Source organism: Lactuca sativa, chromosome 3 (genome assembly GCF_002870075.4).
Source record: "Lactuca sativa cultivar Salinas chromosome 3, Lsat_Salinas_v11, whole genome shotgun sequence".
NCBI classification, from domain to species: Eukaryota; Viridiplantae; Streptophyta; class Magnoliopsida; order Asterales; family Asteraceae; genus Lactuca; species Lactuca sativa.
In genome coordinates, this window is record NC_056625.2 from 62,158,816 (window position 1) to 62,179,361 (window position 20,546).

Below are 20,546 nucleotides of genomic sequence, written 5' to 3' on the forward strand. Positions count from 1 at the left end.
CACCTTGGACTCGGCGAGTTCAGCTATGGACTCAGTGAGTCCAGCCTCCAAAACACCAAAAATCAAATTTTTCAGATATATCAAGCATCAATAAAATAGAAACCAATCAAGGCTCTGATACCACTGATGGGTTTTGGTCATAAGACATCATATGTGCTCATACAAACCCTAATGCTTGGATCTAGGTTTCTCTATTGTACATGCTTTGAATCCAAGACTATAAACCCTAATTCTAGCATTCAAGTAATCATCATAAGAATAAGTTTATAATGTTACCTTGATTGTTATGTAGCAATAACAATCCCAATTCCTCCTTGAATTGACTTTGGAAGGCTTAGAGTCACAAGTGTCACTCCTTTAATGGCTTACAAACACCAAGAGCAAATGGAGAAGGTATAAGGAGAGAGGAGAGGTATAAGATTTCGTCCTTAGGACTTCTAGGGATCAAGTGTACGAAATCCTAAGGCCTTATGGGTCTTTATATAGGGTTGGGATTAGGGTTTCAGTCCTTATCCTTATCTAGTTACTTGCCCATCAAGCAACCATAAGATAAGCCTTGGAAATTCCTATCTCTTGGACCTTTGGACGATTTTAAGGATATCCTTATCCTTGAATTCGTCCATCCTTTAACAAGGATAACCATTGCCCTATTTTGCAACTATCACATAATTACAATTCAGCCCCTCTAGTTTAATTAATTACATTTGATCACAAAATTAATTCTTAATTAATTATTGACCAATATTAATTAAACAAATATGATTTCTCCTTTAATATATTATTCTTATAACATATTAATAAATCATAATAACCTCTCTCTTTATTTATTTCTCTAATCAAGTTGCTTTGGTGAAGGCAACCCAAAAGGACCATGCACCATCGGGTCAAGTACATACCAAAATAGTTATGGACTTAGACACTAATCCAACAGTCTCCCACTTGGATAAGTCTAACAACTATTCTGCGTATGACTTCGGATCCCGATCTGCAATCATAGCTTTCCAAAGCCGCTGTCAACTCTGATCCTATCAGATACACGTGTCCTTAGATAAGGGATCATATATTCCTCCATTCTAGATATCATATGAGATATGATTTCAAATCATTCTCTTTGTACTATATCTCGATTCCGATTTATGACGACTGACTAATTGAACAAATCAAATTAGCCCTAGCCCGGCCAAGCATTAAACAAATATGATTTCTCCTTTAATATATTATTCTTATAACATATTAATGGAATTCATAATTTGTCCTCAAGTTATGGAATTCCAAAAGTTTTTTCTTTTAAATGTTTTTTTTAAGAAGTCATAAGTTACACTTTTGAAGAGTTTTTCTAATAAATGCTTTTAAGAACTTCATAACTTGTCCTCAAGTTATGGATTTCCAAAAGACTCTTCATTAAAAGTATTAAACACTTAATTAAAACTCATAAGTTATGAATATCCAAAACTTTATGAATTGTTCAAAACTTGCCCTCAAGTTTTGGAATTTGTAAAGTCTCACACAAACTTTAATTCCACATCCTAGAGTTTTAAAAGTTAAAATTCAACACTTATACTATTTATAACATTAATGGTTACTTATTATATATATGTATAAGAACAAGTCGTTTTACCGTTAGTACGCCTCATTCACGAAGCTGGTCTATAAGGTGGGTATAAGGTTGTTGCCTATAAAATGGCAACTTAATGGGTGTCCACTCTCACCCACCGCTTGCTTGACTGGTGGAGGGTCGTTAGCCGAACGGGTAGGACAATGACTTTAAATTCTCATTAAAATTATAATGATTATTATAAAGTAACTAAATGTTTTATTTAATTCCCAATCTTAGTTACTTTAGGAAAAAATGTGAATTTGGTGCTAGCCCATGGAATTCACACTTTGTACCTTACCAAGTCGTTGGTGGAGCGTGTGTGGTTAACCGGCACACTAACTTGGACTAGTAAGGATCACGAAGGGTGACTTAATGTTTGTCATAGATCAATGGAGCGTGTGTGGTTAACCAGCACATTGATTGGGTGATAATATTAAGGGTACCAAGTGAATTGGTATGGTTATTCACACCTTGTTTTGTGATCCTCGGCATCCCAGTCACAAAATTTGAGAGGGCACACTCGAGATTGAAACATGCCATTGAAAAGTTCAATGAATCTCAAAAGATCTAGGAATTTCATATCCAATTAAAACATAATAAATTATTTTCTTTTTCATGGTGGAAATTGGTGAATCGTCATTCACCTACCTTCAAATATTTTATAGCTTGGATTACGGCATCCCTCTTCCAAATTATAAAATATTGTGTTGGGTCCTAGCCTTAATATTTCATATTGGGTGTTATATTTGATGGGTTTTGGTCATAAGACATCCTATGTGCTCATACAAACCCTAATGCTTGGATCTAGGTTCCTCTATTGTACATGCTTTGAATCCAAGACTATAAACCCTAATTCTAGTATATGAAATCAATATTAACATATAAATGGGTTTAAGAACATACCTTGATTGTTATATAGCAATAATAATCCCAATTCCTCCTTGAATTGACTTTGGAAGGCTTAGAGTCACAAGTGTCACTCCTCTAGTGGCTTACAAACACCAAGAGCAAATGGAGAAGGTATAAGGAGAGAGGAGAGGGGTAGGAATTCGTCCTTAGGACCTCCTGGGAACAAGTGTACGAAATCCTAAGGCCTTAGGGGTCTTTATATAGGATTGGGATTAGGGTTTCAGTCCTTATCCTTATCTAGTTACTTGCCCACCAAGCAACCATAAGATAAGCCTTAGAAAACCCTTATCTCTTGGACCTTTGGACGATTTTAAGGATATCCTTATCCTTGAATTCGTCCACCCTTTAACAAGGATAACCATTGCCCTATTTTGCAACTATCACATAATTACAATTCAACCCCTCTAGTTTAATTAATTACACTTAATCACAAAATTAATTCTTAATTAATTATTGACCAATATTAATTAAACAAATATGATTTCTCCTTTAATATATTATTCTTTTAACATATTAATAAATCATAATAACCTCTGTCTTTATTTATTTCTCCAATCAAGTTGCTTTGGTGAAGGCAACCCAAAAGGACCATGCACCATCGGGTGAAAGACCCTGTACAATGGTTTGGTCTAGGGATAGTCGTAGATAGCAGTAGATATGTAATTGTTTGTGATTTGTATTGTGTTTACGGTCAGAGTGGGTTTACGGCCGTAAACTCTTTACGGCCGTAAACACCTTACGGTCTCTAGTCAGGTCTTTAAATAGCGAGTTGTGTCAGTCATTGTGGTTTGTTGATGCTTTCGTATACTTCCAAGTTGTATCAGACGTTTTATAGCATTAAAGCGTATGCAAGCTTGGCCTTTTGCTCTATATTTGTTTATTGATTCGTGTTTGCATCTGTTATTATCTTTGATTCTTGGTAGATCTATTTTTCGGGACTTTACAATTGGTATCAGAGCAATACCAGTGTCAAAGGCGTTCAACAGCTGCATTTTCAACTAAATCGACATTCACAGTAGTATAGAGGGATTTATTTCAGTCGAAATCCAAGTTTTTAGAAGTTTACGGCCTTAGTTTACGGCCGTAAACTCCTCTTCACGGCCACAACTGCATTCTTCGAAAACGACAGTTTTTCACATCATTCAAGCCTTCGTAATCACATATTGGTTCTGGCATTTAATTGAGTTGCGTTTTAAAAAAAATAAAAATCGAACTTTTTTTGAGTTTCATTGACCGTAAACTAAAGTATTCACGAAAAATTGATTTTCTGTTAATCGAAATTTACACCATTATTTTTCGGAGTTTAAATCAACAAGTATTCTTGGACCATAAACTCGAGTTTACGGCCTAAGGTTTACGGCCTACGAGTTTACGGCTTAAGAGTTTACGGCTAAGTCAGTTAATTTTATAAATTGAAATTAATTCTTGAGTTAATTTAAAAAAAAAAAAAACAAACAAAATAATTTTTGACCGTAAACTCCAGTTTACGGCCGTGAGTTTACGGCCAAGTGTTTACGGCCGAGAAATTTATAGCCTAAGTTTACACGACAAAAATAAATTTACAGCCTTAAAATTTTCTAGTAATAATTTTTTTTTAGAAAAAAAATGGATACACGAAATTCAACTCAATACCAAGAGCTTGATGCTGTGATGGGTACAACCACGTGAATTCCAAGACTCATGTCTGCTGATGGTTTCCCCGAGTGGAAATATAGAATTGAGAAGTATATAAGGATGAAAGACTTTAAGATTTGGAAATGTGTTTTAAAGGATCCAGTCAGAATCACCACTACAGTTGGGGGGTAGGTGGTCGACAAGAAAATCGAAAACTACACTGATGAAGACTTTGAGAGTGTGGAAGAACAAGACAAGGCATTGGCCATTTTGACTATGGCTTTATCTCCAGACATTGCTCAAGGATTCAGAGAGTATACTTCTGCCAAAGCTCTGTGGGAAGCTCTCATTGAAGTATATGAGGGAAATGAAGACATGCGGGAAAGTCGCCAAGATATGCTGAGACAACGCTTCAATATGTTTAATTATGTTCCTGGAGAGACTCTCGAAGCTCAACTGCAGCGATTTACATCTCTAAACACTGAGATGACTGTGGCAGGGATTTTCTATACAAAGTCAGAATTTAATAAGAAGCTACTAAATGCACTCCCAAAATCTTGGGACATGAATGTAGCAGTAATCAAGAAGACTAAGGATCTTAATCGCCTTTCCCTAGCTGAAGTGATGGCTATCATCAAAGCGTTTGATATTGATGACAAGCAGCGAGAGATCAATCATGTGAACTCCTACTCAGCTGCCAATCTTGGCATTTCAGCTAATAATGCTCTCTCTTCTTTCTCCTATACTTCTGCAGGTTCATCTTCCTCTACACCGGTCATTCCTTACCCACAAGGCCAGCCTATTACATCTACCCAAAATGTTTCATCCTCTAATGTGGCTTCTTCACCAAAGGGAAAGGAGGGTGATGAAAACCTTGTCTTTGCAGCAGGGCTTGTGAATTGCTACAATGCTCTTGTAGCTGGGGAACTTCCTCCTCAATTGTCATTTGCAGATCTTGATCAAATCCATCCAGAGGATGTTGAGGAAATGGACATCACATGGCAAATTGCCATGGCTGTATTTAGGGCAAAACAGTTTGCCAAAAAGACAGGGAAGAATAATTGGGGAATGAGTGCTAACAAGATGGTTGGATTCAACAAAGGAAAGCTTCGATGTTTCAATTTCCACGAGCCAGGGCATTTTGCTCGTGATTGCCCACACCCTGATAGGAGGGTTAATAATGACAGAACAATGGTTGCAGTTGGGAATAATCGAAGCAGTGGTCAAGCAAACAATGAAAAGGCTATGGTTGCACAATCATTTGACTGGGATGATCAAATACAAGCTCTAAATTTGTCTGGACCAGAAAATGCTCACCTAGCACAAGTGAGGGATGATGCTCAAGCAAGGACTGCAGCAGCTGAAGACAACATGATGAAACTACAATTTGGCTTGATGGTATCCTCCTCCCATGATCCTAATTCATCCAAGGTATGTCTTCCATCATGCTCTAAGGCTTGTATAGATTATGTGAAAACTTTACAAGATAAAATTGAGACATTAGGTGATGAAGTAGAAAATCTTAGGATTCTTCGTGAACTCAATGACAAATTAATAAGAGACGTATAAGACCTTAGATATGAAGGGTACCGACTTCGAAAAGGACAAAAACCACTTAAATCTCAACTAGAATAAAAAATTAAAGACTTTAGGAGACTCCAGGAAGACTACAGCAACAAATGTGAAAATTACGATTATGTAGTCAAACAAAATGCTGAGCTTGTAGCTGAAGTTGAATCCTTGAAAGGAAAATTTGAGACCGCCAAACTTGATGTCAGAAAATATGATTTCTCAAGTGAGGTGGTTGCAAATATGATAGACCAAAGTATGCAATTTAAAAGAAATCACTCAAAAGGTCTAGGGTATAATCATGTACCTCCTCCTTTCAATCATTCATACGTGTCCAAGCCCTTGTCCAAAGAAGAGATTGCCAATGAATCATTTATGATTTATGGCAAGCCCTCCGGTTTTGTTTGAGGAGGATTTAATAATGTTGAAAGTACTAACATTTCTACTTCTCCTGCAGATCAATCCTTGAATCAGTCAAAGCACAAAGTTGAAGGATGTGTTTCTAAAAATAAAATCGAGTCCAAACCTGAAGATTTTATTTTAAATAAAGACAATTCTTTGTTAAATGTTTTAAGTGACAATTTTTCTTGTGGTGCTTTTAATTATTCTGATACAGTAGCTGCTACCTCTGATACAATTTTGAATGTTTCTAATATGTCTGATAAATCTTTGAACAGTTTGGTTGACAATTTAAACGTTTGTGATAAAAATGTTGAGATACCACTAGTCTCACAACCCTCAATAAATATAGCACCCTCACTTGCCTCACAACTTGATAATATTGCATGTTTTTGTGAGACAAGCAAGGGTGTTTGCGGTGAAAACAAATCTGAAAAATGCAGCACAAGTTCTAACAATAACAATCAGATTTGTTTTAATTGTGGCACTAAGGGTCATATTGCTAGAAATTGTCTTAATCGAATGTTTGTGAGTTATAATCTTCCAAGAGGAGAGAACGAATTCAGAGGAAGATCTTTAAATAGAAATTCCTCTAGAAGTCGCTCTCGAAATGATTATTGGGTAAATAAAAGAAATAGAAAAAGGGACATTTTTCATAGTCAAAAAAGGTTTTTTAATCACATTGTCCTGAACCGTCTGCCAAAAGGGAGCATAGCCACGCAAAGGTCAAGCTCATCCCAAAGCTATAATGGATCTTCAACCAATTCTGGTAGAAGTAACACATGCTTTAAGCAGATCGTCAGACTTAAAATGACAAAGTTGACTGAATTTTTCAAAAATCCTAATTATAAATGGAAACCCAAATCTACTTCCAATACATCATCTGTATCCTCAGAGAAGTTCATGTGCAATAAATCTGAAAAGGCATCGGGATCACCCAGGAAGATCATGACCTGGGTGCCCAAATCTAATTAAACCCGCACATTTTGCAGGGGCAGTTGCGGGGAAATGTCGTCAGACCATGGTTCGTCGACAACGGCTATTCCCGGCACATGACAGGAGACATCACCCAATTGAACAACACTCAACCATTTAATGGGGGATACGTCTCTTTTGCGGGTGGAGATGGAGGAAAAATTACACAAAAGGGCACGGTATCGAATGGAGTTTTGAGTTTTGAAAATGTGAATTTCGCTCCAGAGCTAAAACACAGCCTGCTAAGTGTCTCGCAGATCTGTGACAAGGGCTATTCTACGCATTTCACTGACAAGGAATGCATGATCTTAAAGCCAGGTTTTGTCATCCCTGAAGAATGGATTCTCGTAAAATCAAAAAGGGATGGAAATGCTTATATTATCGATATGAATAGCAATCTCCCAGAGCAAGTTACCTTTTTGTTTTCAAAGATCTCTGAGCAAACTGCAATGTTATGGCACCGAAGATTAGGTCACGCCAATGCCAAAAATCTCAATCGTCTTGCAAAGAATGAAATGGTCCGTGGATTACCTGTCAAAGACTTTATCACGTTTGAGAAATGTGTGTCTTGTGCTCAAGGAAAGCATCATCGAAAGCCACATTTACCGAAGCAAGTTAACTCAATAAGTCAGGTTCTACAACTTCTTCACATGGACCTATTTGGTCCAGTGAATGTGCTAAGCATCAATAGGAGTTCCTACTGTCTAGTTGTGATTGATGATTTTTCTCGTTTTACGTGGGTTTTCTTTCTATCCAACAAAGCTGGCGTCGCTAAATTGATCAAGAGGTTCATCATACTTGTTGAGAATCAGACCAATCATAGGGTGAAGGCTCTTCGCACTGATAATGGAACGGAATTCAAGAATTCTGTTCTCAATCACTTCTGTTCTAAGAAGGGGATCCTACGTCAATTTAGTTCCACTCACACACCTCAACAAAATGGTGTTGCTGAGAGGTGAAACAGAACACTTAAGGATGCTGCAAGGACGATGTTGTGTGACTCCAAGCTCCCTGTTTTCTTTTGGGCAGAGGCAATAAACACTACCTGTTATGTTCAGAATCGAGTACTCATCAACAAAGCTCAAATGAAAACTCCATATGAAATTTACTATGGTCACAAACCGTCAGTTAGTCATTTTCGAGTATTTGGCTGTCCTTGCACCCTTCTTCACCTAGATGCCAATCCGAAGTTTAATGCCAAGGCTGATGACTGTTATTTTGTTGGGTATGCTGCACGTACCGCTTATAGAGTCTACAACAAGAAAACCAAACAGATTGTGGAATCCTATGACGTGCGTTGGTTGGAAGAGAATGAGACAGACGCCAGAGTGGGTCCGGACTGGTTATTTGATTACACGTCACTTTTCAAATCCTTAAACGTGTATTCAAATGATGTCTCAAGAACTGATTCGCATTTGAAGAGTATCTCTGAAGATGAAGTCGAAGAAGTTGTATACAAACTTGTATCTAAACCTTCCAATTCACTGAAAGGAAAGTCTAAAGCTTCAACCAAATGGAGGTCCTCCGACTCGCACAAGGGAGAATCTTCTGCTCCATTTGAGGGGGAGTCTTCTGCTTCATCTGAGGGGGAGCCGTCTGCTGAAATTGAAGGAGAGTCTTCTGCAACATCTTTCGATAAGTCTTCTGCTACTTCTCAAGGGAGGCCGTTATTGGAACTTGACAGTCCTCAAATAAACCACATTAATTCTTCGGATGCTGAATCAAGACCTCCCACATCATTAGAGAAAGAGTTCATTCCAAATGATGCTTCTGCTGTCTCTTCAACCCTGATGGAATTACTCTTTCCTGACCTTATTGCAGATGAGTATGTTGCAGAACCATCTAGTTCTACTCAACAAGCAAATGAAGGAGGTCTTAACATTCACACTCTACCTGTCTCCATCAATGACATCAGCCAAGAAATACCCTCTAGGATTCAACGAGATCATCCGCTCGAGAACGTTATCGGCCAGCTAGATAGTGGTGTTAAAACTAGAAGTCAAAGTGGAGATGTGAATACATGTCTATATTCTTGTTTTATCTCTCTAATTGAGCCCAAGAATGTAGAAATGGCTCTAAATGAACCTAGCTGGGTGGATGCATGAAGAATTGCATCAATTTGAAAAACTAGGTGTTTGGAAGTTAGTTGAGTTACCAAAGGGCAAAAAGTCTCTTGACACACGGTGGGTCTTTCGTAACAAGCAGGACGATTCAGGGGTCATTGTGCGAAACAAGGCCAGACTGGTAGTTCGCGGGTTTCGACAAGTCGAGGGTCTTGACTACACTGAGGTTTATGCTCCTGTAGCTCGCTTGGAGGCCATTCGTATCTTCTTGGCGTACGCTTCGTATATGAACTTCACTGTTTTTCAAATGGATGTCAAGACCGCCTTCTTGTATGGCAAGGTGAAGGAAGAAATCTACGTTGATCAACCTCCAGGGTTTGTCGACCCGAAGTTTCCTAATCATGTCTACAAGTTGGATAAAGCGTTGTATGGGCTGCATCAAGCTCCTAGAGCATGGTATGCAACTCTAAGAAAGCATTTGCACGAACATGGCTATACACGTGGTATTATCGATCAAACATTGTTTATAAAGCATGTCGACAAGGACCAATACTTGTTCAAATATACGTCGACGACATCATCTTTGGATCAACAAGCCAACAACTTTGCAAGGAGTTCGAAAGTGTAATGAAGAAAAGATTTGAAATGAGTTCTTTGGGAGAAATGACCATGTTTTTGGGGCTTCAGGTTAAACAGAATTCAACCGGCATCCTTCTTCATCAGGCCAAGTATGTGGATGATATTCTTGAGAAGTTCGCACTTCATGATGCTAAATCTGCCTCAACACCGATGACTGAACGACCCCTCCTGACTCCAGATCCAGAAGGCGAACCCGTAGATCAAACTCTTTATCGATCGATGATCGACTCCCTAATGTATCTTACTGCAAGTCGACCAGACATTATGTTCGCAGTTTGTCAATGCGCACGCTATCAGGCTAATCCTAAACTCTCTCATCTTATTGCTGTTAAAAGAATTTTTTGATATATCAAAGGAAGCCCTAAATTGGGTCTTTGGTATCCGAAGAATTCTGAATTTAATCTTTATGCCTTTACTGACAGTAATTATGGAGGTTGTGAGCTTGACAGGAAATCAACTTCAGGAGGATGTCAATACCTAGGTGACAGACTAGTTTCATGGCAATGGAAGAAGCAGCACACTGTCTCGACTTCGACAGCAGAGGCGGAATATGTGGCAGCATCAGCTTGTTGTTCTCGAGTTATTTGGATCCAACATCAGCTGTTGGACTACGATTTGAATTACTCAGAAACCCCTATCTATTGTGATAAAGAGGCTGCCATACAAATTGCTAAGAACCCAATCCAACACTCTAAAACCAACCACATCGATATTAAAATTCACTTTATCAGAGACTGTTATGAACGATCTTTAATTCGAATCGAACAAGTCCACACTGATAACAATGTGGCTGACTTGTTCACAAAACCTTTTAACAAAGTTCGTTTTGATGTGCTTGTGGGATTTCTGAAAATGATACGTTTTGAGGATTAATTTTTTTTCTTTTCCTTTTTCTTTGTTTGTTTTTATTTTTTATTTTTTATTTTTTATTTTTTATTTTTATTTATTTTTGGTCTTCTTAGTCTATTTTCAAATTTTACTAAGTTTGTCTTCAATTTTTGTTACGTATGTTTAAATTTGCGCACTTTTCTTTTGTTTAAATTCTCAACCATGCACAAATTTAGGGGGAGAAAGAAAATCCAAAAACAACAAAAATCACAAAAATCCAAAAATAGTGTCATTTCAATTCAGAAATTTAAAATACTTGTTAGCAGCCTTCGTTGTAAGTATTGTGATGGGAAATGATATTAATAAGTGATAAAGGACGACCTGAATCGGAGTAACGTACCTAAGTTGAATCGTCTACGCTATGTGCTCGATGTGCTGGTAGGCGCGAAAGATTTTAAAAAAGGGACTTGACTAGGAAAGTTGAACCTAATGAATTTAAGGACTCGACAAATTTTGACCTAGTTAGATCCGTTTAATCTGACATCACGATGCTCGGATAGGTTGAGCAGGGAGATAAACATGAGAATCTACTCGTCACATTAATTGAACCCGTACTTGGAACCGTGGCTTAACTTTTCCTCGATGTGCGGATTCTGTCCTTAATTCCGGTTGGATGGGGCGACTGGTAAATTCTGATAAATTAGGTCTGTAGAAAATCATTTTCTTTCTTTCTTTCTGTTAGTCATATGTTGTCTCCTTTGCGCGACTTCTAATCCGACCTGGTACACAACATATGCAACTCCATTTCTCTGTAGGAAATATATATGTGCTTGAAATATATGTATGAAATGTATGTGTGAAAAACTTCTCATCTGTTAGCTATATGTTGTCTCCTTTGCGCGACGTCTAATCCGACCTGGTACACAACATATGCAACCTTCTTCTTCTCAACCCCTCTGAAGTAGGTAGAAATAGAATTATGTATCCCTTCTCTCTCTGAATGATTGTCTGCTCACCAGGTGTAAGGAGTACTCTGGAAGTTCTTGATGGCTGGGGCATATCAGGAAGCGGGAAACACGTTCCAGTACACCTAAAATTGAACTCATACAGATTGTCTGTAGATCTCGCTGCTCAATTTAGGTGGGCAACAATATCCCTGGTTGTAGTCAATTAAATGGTCATAAGGTAATTTCACGTAAGATTTAGGAGTTATAATAATTACCAGAAATTTACAATCAGGTATATGCCCGAATTATGTCATTGGTAAAAAGTCCAAAAATGTCACAAATCCTTCGCGCTTAAGTGGAGCACAATACTGGCAATCGGTCAGACGAAGATGTAAAGATAAGGGTACCAACAAGAAGAATAAGGTCATCCAATAACTTTGATCCAAGCATCACAAAAGAAGTGGTAGTGAAAGTGTTTCTTAATTTATTTGACGTTGATTTTTATTCTATTTTATTTTTAATTTTATTTTTTATTTTTTATTTTTATTTTTATTTAATTTTTACAACTTAAAATTTTATGTTAATTTTATTTTTCTTTTATTTTTCTAGCATTTAAAAATTATGGTGTGTTAGTTTTATTTTAAAAGTTTTTTTTTAAAATTAAATTAATCCTCAAAAGGTTTTATTTTTATGAATTGGCGAAAAATTAGAAAGACTGGGTAGCTATCAGGCAGGAGGGTAAGAAAGGTGGAAAGGTAAAAAGGTAAAAAGGGGGAGTTCACGGCCGGAATCTCCCCACTCCACAGTTTCCGGCCGCAAACCACTCCCAAAAAGCTCTCAAGGTGCAAAAAAAATTTCTTCGATTTTCAGAAAAACGAGTATATCATCGTGAAGGTAGCATCGTGTAGATCTCGAATATATATTTTGTTTCACGGAATCATATCGCATTGTGCTTAAAATTAAATAAACTCAAGTCGAGGAGTTTACGGCCGTAAGCTTAGGCCGTAAACTCTGAAACTTGATGATTTGGATTCGAAACTATTTTATTATGATGCTATTTCTCGTTGCGTTCACGACTATGTGCTTTTCGTTCGTCATTTCAAAGAGAAAGATCAATTTTAAGCCTTTTTTCGGTGTAGACATTCATAGGCCGTAAACTCCCAGTTTACGGCCCGTGAATTCGAGTGTAATTATTCTGGATTGTTTAAAAGATCTCTATGATAATTGTGCATCGTGTTTTCGAAGTAATTTCTAGGCCGTAAACTAGAGTTTACGGCCCAAGAACAATTGTCGATTCAAGCTGTTATTTTGACTGGGTAACGATTGCATGTTTTCCTCGTTTAAACCGTGAACCAAACCATTTTTTTAAGGGTTCCTTAGGCCGTAAACTAGACTTTACGGCCCAAGAACCAAAATTGTCAAAAGGTTTAATTTTTTTTTTCGGCAGTAAACATACATCATTAATAAATAATTTTTATTTTGATCAAAATTTTATTGTCATATTTTTGGTCAAAATAAGTTTTATTATTGGTGTCGGTTTCTTACAACTGTGTTTGAGTGCAGGAAAATGGCAAATCTCAAGTTTGCAGACATGCACAATCTGGCGATATTTCTTGCTGATCCACCTGTCGTTCATTCCGATATGCTTTCAATGGTTCACAGGTTGCGTGAATGTTGTGTTGCATCAGCATTGACAGTCAATCCGGTGATCTATCAGAACATCGTTCGTGAGTTTTGGGAGATGGCAAGGACGCATATGGACGATGATGGAAATTTCACAGTCGCGGCGAAGGTGCAAGGACGAGATATTGTAATCGATAAAAGTTTTGTTCGAAACACGTTGCTGATTGATGATCAACCTAACTATCCGATGGAAATTGGCATAGAAGATGTTCAGAGAATACTACGACGGATGAGTTATGAAGGAACCTACCCGCCAACGTTGAAAAAGCTGCTTCATCCGTATTGGAGATTTCTGGCTCATGTGTTCGTAAGTTGCATATCCGGTAGAAGGAGTGGGGCTAATGAAATTTCTCAACGCACAACTGGTGCATTGGTATCTTTGGCCTCTGGAATTCATTTTAATTTCTCAAAGTTCATTCTAGAGGAATTTGTCATAAACATCCGGGCTTCTACAAGGGATACCTTTCTCCAATATCCCCGCTTCATTCAAGTGTTTGTCGAGATGCAGTTTCCTGAGGTTAGAAAGGCGGGAGACACCTTGGATATGAAATCTTTGGGTCTACACATTGTGGGACTCATTAAGCAAAACCGAAGAGGAAAAGTTGTCTTTCGAGGGCGTTATCCATTGGAAAAATTCGGAAAGTTTACAGAATTGGATGAGACGCCAGTATCATACGAATCATCTGAACCGACTTCTTCTGAGAAAACATCCACTGAGGGTTCGACTCCAGCAAACATTGTGATAGATGTGACTGAAGATGATGAAGATTCACCAACTCAGAGAGATCAAAGTGCTTCTAGTCATGAACATGAGTCGAATGAAAGACAGGATGAAAGGGAAATAGGTACTAGTGATGATGGACATGACTCATTTGAAGATCTTGATCTTACGGGGTTTGATAATGATGATATAGCGGCTTCTTTAGCTAGTAGTGCTAACGTTGTGTCCAACGAGATACTTGACACGATTTTTCAAAATGTCGATGATAGTGTTTTGCCGTCAACTAAGATGAGAAAATCGAGCGAAACTCTTACTCCAACTTCTGAGCAGATGGTGTCAACTTCAATTCCAATGGAGGTAGTTGTGGGATGTTCCCCTCCCGTGTCTATTTCTCCTACATCTGAACCATTTGCTAGTGTAATACCTCCACAGGCTGACCAACCTCAATCTAAGAGGAGAAGACTTGATGAAAGACAATCCGAGCTAATTACTAGTTTGGTCAGTGGTCTTCCTACACCACCACTTACTACTGCTACTACACGACTTTCCGTAACAAAGATGTTTGCAATTGGACCTAGTTCAGTTTTTGACATTGGTGGCCCGTCAGCTCCGCCTGGTTTTCCTGTTCCAAGATTTAATAGGAATGCCGCTTCTGAGAGACTAGCTTTGCATATGGCAGAAGAACAGCTTCGTTCGCCTAGTCCTCAAGGAAAGAACATTTCTATGAGCGAAGGGGGTGCTCCTGATGATGATTCATCTGTTGATAGTTTACGAAAGGAGATCTCTGTATTAAGTCACAAGAACATAGAGCTTGACATTCAAGTAGCTGAACTTCGTGCTCAGAACATTGAGCTTCGGTCTCAAGTGTCTAAACTTCAGTCAGATAGAACTTATCTTGGCGGTCAACTCGCAGAAGTTAAAAGGGATAGGAAAGTAAAAAATAAGCAGATTTCTGACTTACAAGAACATTTCAATCTGCTGACCTCAAGCTACTTCGAATTGAAAAAGAAACTGGAGGATGATTTTGGTGAGAAGTATAAAACAAGCGTAGAAGAACAAAGAATAAATTTGCATGTGCAAGCGTATCCAGTAGATGTGCCAGCTGGTCAATCTTCTAGTTCTGCTGAACGTATTGGAGCTGTTCCTCCTATGGCTTCTCATATTCAAGAGATCATTCGGAAAAATCAAGAAGATGATACTGAAAGGGGGCAGTTATTATTCAAGCAAAATGTTACTCAGAGCAGTTCTAAAGGGGAACCTTTGATCACTGTCATGGATCTTGAAATTGTTCGGTTCAGAGATACTTTTGGAGATCGGTCGGGTGTAGCTGCTTAGGGATTTCACGATCCTCTTCGACTTTGGATTATTATTCGAAAGAGCGGTAATTCAGAGTTGTATAAGGATGTTCGTGCTTTTAGTTCATTGACAAGGATTGATCTTGCGGAGTTATCACAAGCTCCTTTTATCAATCTATTAAACAATCCTCAGGTTTCGCAGTTCAAATTCTTTCTAGATGAGCAAGTAAAGAAGGGATTTCCTACCATGCCAACTGCTGAGTCAGTCATTCTGGAACATCCAGATGTGTTTGAAGCCTCCTCTGATAAAACTCTATAGTTGGTTATGTGGCCACCCACAACTCAAGTTAAACAATTTCCCGTGGTTCAAGGTTATAAAGATGGATCGCTCGGTTCTATGGAGTGTTGGGTTTATGATGAGAGTACTTGTGGTGCAGTCATTAAGCTCAAGAATGGGTGCATACGATTGTATGATCGCAGAGACCAATTGCAGTTCAGGAAATGGGATATTCATTATCTGAGCAATTTTCAGATCAAAGTGGTTGAAGATATTTATGAGCAAGGAGCCAAGGCGTATACCAGGATGGTTGCTGAAATTTTGAGCAAGAAGATGTGGAATGGCGCTATGGGCAAAATGGATGTCATGCTGGTAAAGAAAGGAATGGGGCCGAGCTAGTCCAAACCAAGGGGGATATTGAAAGACCCTGTACAATGGTTTGGTCTAGGCATAGTCGTAGATAGCAGTAGATATGTAATTGTTTGTGATTTGTATTGTGTTTACGGTCAGAGTGGGTTTATGGCCGTAAACTCTTTACGGCCGTAAACACCTTACGGTCTCTAGTCAGGTCTTTAAATAGCGAGTTGTGTCAGTCATTGTGGTTTGTTGATGCTTTCGTATACTTCCAAGTTGTATCAGACGTTTTATAGCATTAAAGCGTATGCAAGCTTGGCCTTTTGCTCTATATTTGTTTATTGATTCGTGTTTGCATCTGTTATTATCTTTGATCATTGGTAGATCTATTTTTCGGGACTTTACATCGGGTCAAGTACATACCAAAATAGTTATGGACTTAGACACTAATCCAACAGTCTCCCACTTGGATAAGTCTAACAACTATTTTGCGTATGACTTCGGATCCCGATCTGCAATCATAGCTTTCCAAAGCCGCTGTCAACTCTGATCCTATCAGATACGCATGTCCTTAGCTAAGGGATCATATATTCCTCCATTCTAGATATCATATGAGATATGATTTCAAATCATTCTTTTTGTACTACTTCTCGATTTCTGATTTATGACAACTGACTAATTGAACAAATCAAATTAGCCCTAGCCCGGCCGAGCATTTACGTTTGTCATCACTAAACTATCTAGGGGCCCAAATATATCGCTTTTATCCTACTTTGAATAAAAGGAATGGATAAACTTTGATACAATGCTCGCTTGCACTCACTAACCAAATTACACACAACAATATGTTTTATAACACCAAGTTACTAGTGCGTTTACATATTATCAATGTGCAACCGATTCGCAAGATACAACTCACACATCTCGGTTTCAAGAATATAAGATGTTATCGTCTCACCAATCACTCGTGATACAATTCATGGAGTGATCCAAGTGAGCATGGGTTTGATCCAATGCTCAAATTCATATTCATAAGCACTCATGAACGTTGAAGAAAACATTTGCTTATGTCTAATACTTTTTTAGGCAATCCACACACCAATTCACGACAGTCTTCATTCATATCTACTTCCAACATATGAACGACTGTGGCCCATTTGAATAATTTGATTATTCTTAATAAACTCAATTATTCTGGAAGTCAAAACATGCAAAGTGAAACACAAGAATAATACTAATCCCATATGGCCTCAAACCTTTGAGTATAAATAAAACACCTTTTATTTATCACCATATCGATTACTCATTATTTGTCGTTTCGGGTAATCAACTTCTTACTTGAATTATTACACTTGTCCCATGCTCCTAGCATGCACACAATGTTTACCTATGGTTCTTACTTTGTGAAATAGACCAAATTGAGCACATTCCCAATCATTCTCATTTCACAACTCCAAATCCTTTTTCCATAAGTTAAAGAATATCAAATTCTTGCTACTTACAGAATATGCTAGATTCTAACATTCTATGCAACTTATCCTTTCGTAATGTCACTGCACCAAAGTCACAAAGACTATTGCCAATGATATTACAAAGTCGTATATCGGAGATTGTTACAAGACAATTCCATAGACGTGATGTCTCTCACTCAAAATACATTTTTTGAACATCCTTTTGCATAGAAGTTTCTAATCTAATCATAGATTTCTCAATATTCAATTTCCAATATGGACACACTTCCATATGTTCCATATGACAACTCATTCTTAATAGAATCTTATCTATTCATAATGATGTCGATATGGTCCATCCAATATGGAAACATTTCCATATTTTCTAATACTATACTTCCAACTACTCACAAGTGACCAATCCTCGTCGAACTTTGGGTTGTCCTTTGATAGTTGTTTAATTATTTTAGTCAAAACCGATTCTAGTCCTTTTTCCCTCTAATGCGCTAGACATTTGGAAAATTTTAGAATGGTCAAACATTAAAGCATTTGCAATCGATCCTATACCCAAAGCGTATGGGACATGACGCACAATGTTTTATTGGCTATGTTCTCAAAATTCGAATTGTGAAGAGGAATGTCGTAATCATAATCGAAATTTTAAGAACACACTATATACCTTTGACTAAATTTATTAACATTTCTCAATCAAATCCTTTAGATTTGAAATGAAGCATAATATTCTCTCCCTTAATTATAGCAAAACAACCTTTCAACTCTTACAACTTTGCAAAGTATGATTCTTGTTTTCTATAATTAATATTGCTAACCTTGCAATACTTTCCTTAATAATCATACAATCATAACATTTATGCTCCCACTATCATGATGATTATTATAAAACATAACACTTATGCTCCCGCTAGCTTCGACATGTATTCATAAACATCTTAACTTTCAAAAATCAATAATTATTGAATTTTTTAAGTTCATGTTTCTAATACTTAATGCTTTGATAATCTTTTATCAAGGTTTTTTGAACTTATACACCTTTGCCTTCGATAGTTTATATGTGTGTCTACTCACTTAACACTAATTGCCAAACCTCACAATTCAAATTATGGAAAGGGATACCGTAACCATAATTGAATTCGAGAATGCAATTTTACAATCACTATCTTCTTAAAATCTTTCTTAGTGAAAGCATTTCCTCAAAATCATTTTCATGAAGGAGGAAATCTTATGACACTTAGATTTAAATGGCGTATGTGTTCCTATCCATGTGAATTTGTTCAAACCAAGGTTTACGACAAATTCAAACTCATATGGACCGAACTTTCTTAATCTTGATTTCTTGCGTTATGGTAGCACAGCTGCCCACCACGTCTTCCAAGTAGTTAAGCAGCTCACCCTTTCCTATCAATGTACCTTTCATTGATTAAGGTTCTTTGCCTTTTATGCGTTCAAAATGAGAACTCAAAGAACTCACATGCATAATTAACTCGATTGGATTGGCACAGAAACCAAATAATGTCATCACGATAGGTTGTAAACCTCAACTCGTGTGCTAGTGATGATCGATAAGGTTTATTTGATTTGTTCTTGAAACTTTTCAAGACTATAAAGACTCCCACTGACTCCTTGACATATACGATTCTCTTGTCAATAACCATTTCTTGACAAACAAATATTCAAGAGTTAGTCTAGCTTTTATCAAAACAAAACACTTCATAATTTTGGTCTTAGTTGGTCTTTGTCTTATCCAAGACATCACAACTTTCCACAATTGATGAATGTTATAAACCTTCTTAATACTTTTCACTCAATGTCATAATCTTAACTCTAAGACTTGATGTGGAACGAAGTATGATTGACTTTTTATTTAACCATTTCTTCAATTCTTGATACCTCTTCTTAGACATACAATTGTACTACGACTCACTTTTATCTTTTTGCCTACTTGATTCTTGTTATTCGTTCTACTATTGATTTAAACTTTTTCAATCAATTCCGATTTACACTTAATCTTATAAGTATAATCATATTTACTAAACCTTTAGTAAATCATGACGAATATTTTGTTACTCTTATGGTGGACTTCGATCAACACACAACTTTGTGTACTCGATCTCCTAGTCCTTCACTTGACACTTTGTCAATGAATTAGTCTAATTTCCAAATACAAAATTTCTCATTCATCGTGCATCCACGTTGCATGATTCCAAGTTTCTGTCCAATTGAAACTTGGGCGATGAGAAACTCTCCCTATTTGGTAAATTCTCGACTTTTCCATAAACACCATAAATAAGAATCATATCCATTTGTTGTAGAAATATGCAAACATGAATTTTCATAACGATTTCATTGCAATGAAATAAACAAACAAATAAATATGTGAAACGAAAATTTATTTTATTTATAAAAGCAGCGGAAAACATTTGTCCTTACAATGCAAAATCCATTGAAAACTATGTATTTCAAAAGAAAATTTTCTAACAACTCTATCATAACTATCTAAGATCAAAATCTAATCTTCAAGTCCATGAGATCAAGATCCATTCCTTGTGATTAGATTCATCTTGCTCTTTCACCAAGCTTCCTTTCTTTTCACCAATCCTGTAAAACATTCAAATGCAATCTTATTACATTATGTATTAAGAATTAGTGAATAGGAACTTAATGGAGTTAGATAGTGGATTTTACCTGAAGCGCAGCCGTACTCTTTGACTCTCCCATCTTCTGGACTCTTCAGGCTCTTTGGGCAGACTTGTATCCAACGCCCTTTCTTTTGGCAGTAAACGCAGGTAGGTTCTACTAGAACGTCCTCGGAAGCATGGTCGGTTGACTTTTCTAACAAATACGCTCCATTGCTTCGCCAAATCATTTCTGATTCAGCAGCAATGAGCATGTAAGTTAGGTCAATGAGGTTGTCGTCATGATTCATCATATAATACTTTCTTTTGAACTCATTATATGATTCAGGAAGTGACTGCAAAACCCAATTCACAGCCAACTCATCTGGGAACGACACACCCAACATTATCAACCTATCAATGTATGATTTCATTCCTAGAACATGGGCACACACGGGTTTACCATCTTCATGTTTCATTTCCAATAGGGCTTTAGTGATATTGAACCTTTCAATTCTTCGATCTTGTGGGTTGGGGAGAACAATAAGAGGAGGAAGAGGAAGTGAAGCATGATTTCTCGTTCCTCGATTGA